Genomic DNA, 8,781 nt, shown 5'->3' on the forward strand with positions numbered 1-8,781 from the left:
CCATACCTGCTGTACTTTATTCAGGACTTTCAGTGCCACTGTATTATATTTACAAATGTCAAAATAGTCACAAGGTACATGTGACATTTCCAAAAATAATTATGAACCTACTGTGACTTTTCAGTCCCTTTCAAACATGAAAATTTGGGAACAAGGAAATATATGCAAAACCATGATGCTAGAGTTTCACAAGAAGTCGTCTGCTTATCACAATTTTTATTTCACTTCATATTTTTACCGGAAACCAAAAGGGCATAATGGTTTTGTTTAGGATTCCATTGCAAAGAAATGACCAAGTCTCATGATCCAATCTCCCACAGACCTGTTGTGCAAGTCATGTCTTAAGTGAATACACATTTGTCATCAATCCTCTAGTTCCCACTAACTGGAAAACTTAAACAGAACTCCCCACATCCCTGGGAATTCTGCTCCAAATTGCTAATTCGGTGAACTCCACTTCTAAACATTTATTATTCACTTCTCTGGACTAGGGAACCCTAAACAATACAAATGAAATAACAAGAGAAAAGACAAATATTTTCTCTTCGTAATCTGAAGTTCGATCCAGACCAGAGCCATTATTATGCCTATGACAAGAAACTATCTTTCATGCTGAAATTAAAGCAGCAGTTATGGGGTTCAGACTCCTTTTCCATTTATGGTCTAGTTCTAGCCCGTATTTCCTTGTTAATTTTACATTTTTCAGGTTCTCAACTATATCTTCCAGAGTAATTAAATATCACATACCTTGCAATTTACTTTTCCCATTTTCTGAATCTTCTCTCCTTGCAAAGTCAAGTTAAATCTCTGATCTGGTTTTTACATAAAACTCTTTTTCCACATTTGCAGAAAAGCTAAGTTCACCAACTCCCTGTTCAACAACAGTTTTTGCTGAGCCACTGAGCACCTTCTTGAGCTTTTAACAGCTCACTTCTTTGCAGATTCAGAACATAACGGATTTTTAAAGCTGCTAAATGCCAAAAGCTTCCTTTGTCCATCATGAGGTTTCTTCTATAATTTTATTCCAGTAGTCCTGGATTAGTGTTAGCAGCTGTTGGTGCATTGTAATTCTTACAATGTGGCATTTGTGATGTACATCCTTTCTGCAGAGTTCACCTGGCAGCACTGGTCTCTTGCTCAGTGTTCCAGGAGCTATCTTTATTGCCCAGGGTGTTGTTACACAGCTGTCTCTCCCTGATGATAGCTATCACTATGTTTATAGCATGTTATATTCACCTCACACATATTTTGGAGCAGGCTGGGAAGCTGTAAAAGGACTGCAGCACTCACACTGGAATCAGCTGCTGTCAGGAGGCAGAGGGATAACATTATGTGTTGGAAGTACTTTTCCCACTAGGAAGGCTTGTTCCAGCCCAGAGCCTCTTCATTAATTTCAGCCCTTACACATCCAAGCCCCTGATAGTTTCTACTGCCATCACAGATTGAGCTGTAGATGACTACAGCTGGAAAGTAGGACTTGGTCCATGCAGCAGTCATCTCTAGCTCCAATTTTGTTTTCTATAAAATTCTTCTCTTCTACCAGCTCCTGGCATCAATTACACTATATAACAGCACTTCAGCATTTGGGATGGAGATAGTTTTGTGTGTCAATCAGCTTCAAAACCCCATTGCAATTGCTTAGGGACAGGCCACATTAACATAGATTGTAACTCCTGTTAATCAAGGATTCAAACTTGCTGTCCTTCTTCTGTGTGAAGATTACAATCTCCAGGGCAGTCAATTTGGCATTTCTTGAGGGCAGGCATCAGTGTTTTTAATTAGAAACTGTTACAACATGTTAGGAAGAGAAAATCCTGTGTATCAGGATTTCAGTTTGCATAAAAATAGCAATAGAGGCAGAATTAACCATTGCAAATTGAGTTCCATCTGTTTCTTCTACTCATCTCAGCCTTAGTTTCAGGTCCAGAAATGAAGTGAGTTCACACTCAGAGGGGGTGGTGATGGGAGGTCCTTTGGTAATTTTAATCTGTTTAAATCAGCGTGGTTGCAACGTATTTCTTAGATGAGACCTTATGAGAAATATTCATCTTGGGAGATCAAAGAGGTTAAAAACCAAGCCAGGGAAAACCTTCTTTTTGCTGTGTTGCTCTGCTTTGGGGGTGCCCAAAGCTGCCCCAGTTTCATGAATAATTTGACCAACATCCTGAAGGCAGTTCAGAGGCTGCCATACCCTCTCAGGACATGAACACACAGAACCACATCACTGGCACCAGTTAGCAAACACAAAAGAAACAGGAAGTTCTGTTGTTCAAACACAAAAGAAACAGGAAGTACCAAGACAAGCTGTTCTCTTCACAGAAGAAACATTTCATGAAGCACATGAAGATATCACCAAAGCTCCTTAGAAGGAATCTAGAGCTGAACATTTGCCCATAGCTGAAAGCAAATAGTCCAAAATGAATGCACATACATCATTTTGATCATACACGAACACAAATTAGTACTATTCTGACACCCACCAATGTGTCTTGTCAAAAGTTTTTCTAAAAATACCAAAGTTGCTGTGGATTCTCCTGGCTCAATACTTGGACAGAATTAATTTCTGTACTTTCTTGGAAAGAAAGGTGGAGAAAGCAGCAGTGGGAAAAAATTGCTGCAAGAGCTTATCTAGTAATTTACATTATGTTTGTTTTAAAATAGCATAAATATTTACAATTGATAATGCCCAAATGGCAAAGCAAACCAAGCAGGTTTCTATTTGTTTAGCTATACACTTGTTCTACAGAGGTATCAGGTATCCAGTTTAACTCTTTTGATTCAAGCAAGGCGAAAGTTCTTGCCACGAGGTGGCAGGAGCTTCCCCATTAAAATCCCTAGTCTGTGATCTGGTGACAGATTGCTAATTGGCAGCACTGGAGACGACTTCTGAGAAGCAGGATGCAAACCAGCCTGCTTCAGACAGGTGGGCTCTTTTATTTGGAGGTTATCCCCCCACCCAAGGAAAAAAAAAAGAAAAATCTTTCTTTGAAAGGCAGTTGAAGAGGTCATGAAAGCCTCAAGGACAACAGAAGTTGTTGCCTGCTCAGTTTGAGAGTTTTATCTGAAAAGGCTTCCAGAAACACTTAAAAAAGAAAAGGAAAAAAAAAAAAAAAAGCTCCTGTTTAAAAGCAGAATTCTCAAAGCTCTATTTCTGCCACTTCCCACTCCAATTTTTCAGGAAGAGCTAAGCCATTCATATCTATTTAAAGCAGCTGCTGCCCCAGCCAGGCAGGGCAGCAAGCTCCACTAAATGCCATGTTCCCTGTTCAGCACAGGTTTCTGAGGAGAGCCAATGATTTTGGTATCAATGAGAAAATCCAATTTAGAGCAAGTCTACTTAGCTTCATTTTTACCACCTAATAATGGGCCTATTTTTTTCCTTTGTGTTTCAAGGATTTTGAGTTTTGGAGGGATACCTAATAATTGCCTGATGTGCAGATGGTATCCAGGTAATCCTTCATCAAGGTCTTATTCATTCCTATGCTTATGAGTAGAACATTTCCTTTACTGCAAGCTTGTCAGCACATGCTAGGATATTCGAAGAGTGTAGGTTTTTATACCAGCTCTCTAAATAATCAGTTGTGTGCCAGTCTCTTCCTTAGCAATCCTGACAGGCTTCAGCAATGTCTTCTCTTTGCTGTGTATCTGCAAGCACCTGTGCTGGGCATACATGCAGGTACTGTTTATTTTCCTGCCTCAGAAGTATTGTGAAGCTAAACAGAGCATGGAAATAAATTTACTGGCTTTGTCTCTTGTTCAGACCACATTGAACAAACTGGAAACTAAGTAAAGTTGCTCATTGTCTGTCAGAGACTTTCAGAAAAATCTAGAATTTGCTGCAATTGTTTTAAGTTAGCTGCCTCAGAATCTGACAGGAAGCACAATCAGATGCTCTTAAACATTCAGAGCTGTGTGGAAATAAGAGATCCTAAGTAATTTTTTATTTTTTTTTTTACATAAGTGTTAAGAAACTTCCAAGTAGTTTTTTCTTGGTATCTTCTTGATAGACCAGAAAATTTATCAAGGATGGCCTAGGCTAGGATCCATTATTTCTGAGGTGTTTTTCACAACATATTGTGATGCTTAAGAGGTTTCTTTAATTGAGGAATTTATCAGTAATTTCAATGAGGCAGTAGACAGAAATTTGCCATGGTTCTATTGGAAAGAGAGCTCCCTTGCAGCAATGAGAGCAAATCACCATGGAAACTTTTTGCTAAGATGGTATTAAAGCACAGCATGTACACTTACATCTCTCCTTTTGTAATAGACAGCATTTTGTGACACAGTCTGGAGTGACTGAGTAAAAGGGTTATTTGCACATGGGGCACCAGGACTTTCCCAGAACTGCTGCAGGATTTTGTTATGCTGCAGAGCTGGCCAGTTGACAGCACATTTTGTTACACATAGAGAAGTGTTAAGAGATGAGTGACAAGTAATTTTACCCAAACAGCTTGGTAAAGTCAAGTTGATACGCACACAGGGAAAACAGATTTGTGAGCAGGCCTTAAATCAGTTTATCACCATGAGAAGCTAACTAAATGTTCTCATGCTGTCACAGAATGATCTGGTTTTCAGGTCAGGCTGGACCAGGTGTGGTACAAAATGGGGAGCAGCCCCTCTCCAGGGGGACATTGTGCTCCCACAGCACAAGTGTGTCTCAGACTCTGCACTGGGGTCTCACTGACCTTTGTACACAGGCACAGATGTATTACAAATACATCACACCAGGACCCAGATAAAGACATCTTGTTCTCCTGTGCTAAGGCCAAACTGTGAGAGATCACTCACATCAGTTTTTCTCCTCTGACTTCACCCAAGAGCTGTGCACAAAACCACAGGAGCACACAGCAAGAGATACATTGTCTTAAATCTGTTGACATAAGCCAGAACACATTCCCTATTCCCTGCAGAATATTAAACAAGTATCTACAAGCATCCTGTTTTGAGGTTCATTATGGTTTTGACATATTCCTGTCCCAGTTTTATATGTGTCTGCCAACACTATATGCCCAACAGAATTCTCTTTTTGTAAATTTTTTCCAACATAATTTCTCTTAGAACCAAGATAATGGTATCTCAGTTGGTTGGTCATAAATGAATAACAAAATTTGTTAAACAATTTTACCTGCCTTATCAAAAATTATACTGCAGAAGAAAGTTTGGAAACAGTGTGGATATAATGCTTTAGGCTGTTTAAATGAAGTTGTTCTACTTTAATTATAAATTCTAGTTAAGGCAAAAGGAATTTGTAGGTATTTGTATCCAGCTACCTGTCCAGTAAGGAGGACACAGAAAAGTCATGTGAGGATTTAATGGCCAGAGTGAGGTACGTAAGTTCAATTTTGATCCTTCACTGAAGAGACTCAAAGGTTACAGCTCATAAAAGGTGAAGGATTTATTTATTTTCATCATAGTTCCTCCATGAGCAAGGCTGCCCTGTACAGCTGAGCTGGGGCCTGGTGGAGAAGTGACTTCTAGAGGGATGAAGGTTCCAGTGCCTTCAGGAGCTTTCAGATGCAGCTCTGGAAAAGGATTCTGTGGAGTTGGAAAGGAATTGAATCTGGGCTCTCATTTTGGGGGACAAATATGCAGAACAGTCAACAGGACCTCCTCTTGGGGTTGTACTCTGAGAGGAATGGCCACTGCACCTTCCCCTTCCACTCGGGATCATAACTGGAAAGGGTTGGTGTGAGCCAGGGGCAAAGATTTCTGACCTACCCCTGCTTGTTTGCCAGTCGCATCCAGGTAGCTCATTAGTCAGCCTAAAGGGCTTTTCAGCCTCAATCAGCCTTTCAAAAAGCACCAAGAGCTGCTGAACATAAAGCCACAAAAAGGCTTTTGATCTGAATGTTTGTTTTTCTTTAAATGGGTCTGAATCTGAGATGTAACCCACATTCTCCAGAGAGAGAGAAAAGTGTGACAGTAAGGTTCTTTCCTGCTGTTGTGCTTCAGTGCCCTCCTTCCACTCCAGAGTCAAGAGGCTTAGAGAGCTAATGCACAAGTATCAAAAAGCTGAACCATGACTATCAAAACAGTAGGAGTGGTTTGCAACATACCTGATATTCAGTGCAATTAGGAGCTGAAGCACCCATTAGCAATCAGAAAATGGACAAATTAGTTTGTACCTAGACAAGCTAAAAATGTTACCATTTAAATACTACTATTTAATCTTTTGGGTTTTACCCCCTACCCTTATTCTTAGGGTTGACTCTTCTCCTTACTCTGGGATTGCAAATTTGTTCAGAGATGTCCAGTACTATCCTCTCTCAAAAAGACACACCTAATGCCTGTTTAGGCATTAGTCAGGGATGAAAATCCAATGCTCTTAGCCCAACTCAACTCAGACAACAGCAACAGCATCTGGCTTCCAGTTCAATCTTGATCTTGATCATCAATGATGGCTGTCAGACTTCTACAGTTTTATTTCCTCTCACAGAGATTATTCAGTGTCCTTTTGCTACATCCTCCCACTCATGTTTAAATATTTGTTGCCTTCCTCTAAGAAGCAACAGAGTTTCTAAAGAACAGCAGAATTTTTACAGCTGAGATATTTCATGCAGCTCAATCCACGGGGCATTAATTGTTTCTGATTTCCAAATGAAACACTCTGAATTTTTAAATACCACACATAATGTGAGTGTTCCCAGCAAATCAGACACTACAGGTTCACTTGCTATTTATGCTCCTGTACTTATTCAAGACTTGATCTTCTGCTTGCTGGACTAATGAACAGGTCTTATGGCAAGTGCTTTGTCTTGGCATGGTCAGTTCCCTTCTGAGTGTATTTAGATTGGCAATTCTAAATACAGGGACAGGAGATTTCTCACTGTCAAATCCACATGATTTAAAGCAGTGGAGAAGTGGCACAATGAAAGAAACAGAAGAAGGAATCTTTATCTTTGTGAAACTTTTGACTGCCATGGTAAACATATGTTCAGGATAAATTTTCAGCAAAGCATGTAAATTAACACTGGGAATTGCTTCCTTGTGTGTCAGGCCAGCCTGGTGTACTTCTACACCAGCCAAGCTCCATTTGAAATCAGATTTGCAGCATCTCGGTTCCCTAATGAAAACAAGCTGAGTTCCTGCACATAGTTTAGCCTTCTGGATGTCTAATTCAGCAGGTGACTGCCACTTTCTATCCAGAATATTCACCTTTCTTCCCCCTGCCCCAGTTATAACATTTTCACAGAACTGGAACTTTCCTTCTGTAAGAATTTAGGTAATTGTTGAATTTTATTTTTTTTAACAAATCTGAACAATTCTATGATCTGTCCCTCCTCATTGCCAAAACTGTTCTATTCTTTGCCCATATTCTGCTTAGCATGCCATGACATCTTTCAGATCTGCAAAGCTCTGTTTGTTCTGCAGGTGACACATACAAGCAGTTCTTCAATTCCTGCATGCATTGTCTCAAATCCCCTGCAGCAGGAACCACACATTCTGCAATTTTTATTATTTTTGCCAAACCCACTAAAAGATTTAAATGCATGTTCTCATTTGCTATGACCGTTACAGGTTCTTTTTAAATAATTCTTTCTGGTACAACTGTCCACTAAAGAAAAGGGGAAAAAACAAATCCACAAAACCCCCAAACATCAAAAATACAAAGACAGCCATTGAAATCACTTTCAATAGCCTTTTCTAAAATGCTACATGTAGCATATGAGTAATATGACAAGAAGTAACGTTAGAGTGGTCACATATCACAAAAGGAAAAAGGAAAACATGTTTAAGTTTGATGATTTAAGGGGGTGGGAGTGCATAAGGACAAGAGAGAACCACAGCAGACAGAAGTGAGTACTGAGCTGAAAATGTCTGAAGGCAGCAAAGGAGGCAAAGTGTCAGCAGATGGCACTCGGGCTGCAGCACAGCCCCACAGCTCGCAGAGATCCCGGCAAACGCACAAAATATTCGAGAACTGGAAGACTGAGAGGTGTCTGAGGTCCTGTGCCATTGAGGCAGCCAGGCTGTGGAGCTGCACGTGGTGTCAGGTCCAGCCACGATGATCTGCCCATGACAAGGGGAGATGATTTCTTCCACTGTGGCTCAGACATCCTTCCCTACCTGGCATGACCCTGTAACTACCAAAAGCTCTGAGGGAAATAAGGGATTGAGCTCCAGATCAGTTTTAAGCATATTTAAGGGTGTAATCAGAGCAGGCTACAGAAGGCATCACTGTCACCTCTGAAGAAGAAAAAATCACAAGGCAGAGCAACTCTCAGTTCCTGAACTTGGTTCCTACCATTAAGGGGCTGCCCCAGTCAAACCCTCCCACTCACAAGAGGCAGTGGTGCCCCACTCTGACCAAGTGCCTGGAGCTGTAACCACTGAAAACAGAGGTGGGTACTCTCCTTAGCAGGCAGCTGTGCTGCATCCATAAATCACTGTGTGCAGGTACTGTTAATGTTTGCCTAAACTTTGTTCCCTCCTCACTGCCTGAAGAATCCCTCAAGAATTGTGAGGAAACAAACCATTAGAACTAACCTGCTTATTACCTTCCAAAACATATGTGTTGTTTCTACAAGTAACCATTATAACCACACTAACTGAGCCAATAATCTTAAACAAAACTTTTAAAAAACCCAAACTTATCTCTCTTCCCTGTCAGGGAATATTACAGCTGCTCAAAGCTACTAAGACTGAGCATTTCCTTTTCCAGTGCAGATGCTATTGGTGTTACTGGGCTGAACCCAAAATGTCTTCAAAGCTATATCAACAAGGTCCATGAATATTCAGACACTTAGGAATTTGGGCAGATATCCCAGCAGTGGCAGGACC

Source organism: Melospiza melodia, chromosome 13 (assembly GCF_035770615.1).
Source record: "Melospiza melodia melodia isolate bMelMel2 chromosome 13, bMelMel2.pri, whole genome shotgun sequence".
NCBI classification, from domain to species: Eukaryota; Metazoa; Chordata; class Aves; order Passeriformes; family Passerellidae; genus Melospiza; species Melospiza melodia.